Raw genomic sequence first — 1,870 nt, forward strand, 5'->3', positions numbered from 1 at the left:
ATTGTTCATGCCCCGAGGTGGATGAATAACCCAGCATGTTTCAGTTTATCCTGAATACAATGGGGGAGGGGAGAGTGTGTGTCTGGAAGAAAGAAATCCCCTGTGGCCCTTCCGAATCTTGTTTGGTGGTAAAAGTTAAAGGAAAACGCTACCACCAAATACATCAACTCTACTCAGGGCTTAGAGCCTCAAGAACGAACCATAAACTTCTGGATTTTGACTCCAGTACCGGGAACAGGGAACGCACAGTGGAGAAAGAAAGTTAGAAACACCAACTCATGCCTCTGAAATCAGCTGCAAGACAAGGGCAGCCGAGGGCCCGGCTCTTCCTCCAGTGCTGTTGCTGGGGCTGGTGGCCCAGGGGGTTCTTATTTCTTGGAGGCTACGTAGACCATCAGGTCCACCACTCGGTTGCGAAATGCATGGCCGTACCAGGAAATGAGCTTGACAAAGTGTTCATTAAGAGCAATGCCAGCCCTCGACTCAAAGGGGAAGAGTTGGTATTACTGCTGTAGTTTGAGAAGACAACTTGGTCCTCAGACTACAAGACAACTTGTAGCCCAGGATGTCCTTTAGGGGGTCACCCAGTGCCTGCTCCACCACCTTCTTGATGTCATCATAATTGGCAGCTTGCTCTAGGCAGCAGGTGAGCTCCATGACTGGTACATTGGGGGGTAGGGGATATGGAAGGCCAAGACAGTGATTTTCCCATTCAGCTCTGGGATAACCTTACCCACATCTTTGGCAGCACCAGTAGATTCAGGGATGATGTTCGGGGCAACCCCACAGGCATCGTGCCAGAGTTTCCCAGAGGGGCCATCCACAGTCTTCTGAGTGGCAGTGATGGCATAGACGCTGGTCATGAGTCCTTCCATGATGCCAACAGTACCATGGATGACCTTGGCCACAGGGCCAAGCATTGGTGGTGCAGAAGGCATTGCTGACAATCTTGAGAGAGTTGTCATACTTCTCATAGTTCACATCCATCACAAACATGGGGGCATCGGCAGAAGGGGCAAAGATGATCACCTTTGACAGCACCCGTCAAGTGAGTCCCAGCCTTCTCTATGGTTGGGGAGACACCAGTGGACACTACAACATACTCAGCACCAGTTTCATCCCACTTGTTAGCAAGATGTTAGTGGGATCTCACTCCTGGAAGATGGAGATTGACTTCCCATTGATGATAAGCCTCCCATTCTCAGCCTTGACAGTGCCAGTGAACTTGCTCTAGATGGAATCATACTGGAGCACGTAGACCATGTAGTTCAGGTTGATGATGGGGTTATTGATTTCAACAACGTCCACCTGAAAGCAGCCCTAGTGACAAGGCACCAATGTGGCCTAATCCATTACTCCAGCCTCTGCCATTGGACGTCAGGGATGCAGCTGGTTCTGCACACGAAATTGCAACTACCTGTCGCAAGGAGGAGCAGAGAGCCTCGTTTCCTCTGTACAGGAAATATATAAACCCTTCCTTTAGGAAAGCAGTTCATGGTCTGCCTGAATAGCTCTGGCATACCATGACTGCTTACCAGGCACAGACCCTACATTTCTGTACGTCCCAATCACTGTGCAGGGTCCACATGTCCCTGAGTATCTCTATTATTTCATATCAAATCCCCATTGTCACCTCCATGGCTAATGCATTCCTCTTAAGTTATCAAGACTTTCTTTCAGAGTCTACTTCTATGTTCCTCCTTCCCAGTTTGGAGCATCTTCCCTTCACCACCCTTTATGAACCTTTCAAAACTTCTGAATTGTCTGTTAAATTCAATAGTTAACATTTTAGATTAACAGCAACATTGGAGCATTTAGAAACTCTCTTAAAAATCAACATTGCAAAAAAATAAAAAGAAATAAAAATACT

At 47.6% G+C, this 1,870-nt stretch overlaps 1 pseudogene; it reads right to left on the reverse strand.

The window, feature by feature from the left end:
* Positions 1 to 368: 368 nt before the first annotated feature.
* LOC101647525 lies at positions 369 to 1,639 on the reverse strand (annotated as a pseudogene).
* Positions 1,640 to 1,870: the final 231 nt, after the last annotated feature.

This window comes from Echinops telfairi, unplaced genomic scaffold (genome assembly GCF_000313985.2).
Source record: "Echinops telfairi isolate 266 unplaced genomic scaffold, ASM31398v2 ScPeMD7_7468;HRSCAF=8506_0, whole genome shotgun sequence".
Taxonomy (NCBI): Eukaryota; Metazoa; Chordata; class Mammalia; order Afrosoricida; family Tenrecidae; genus Echinops; species Echinops telfairi.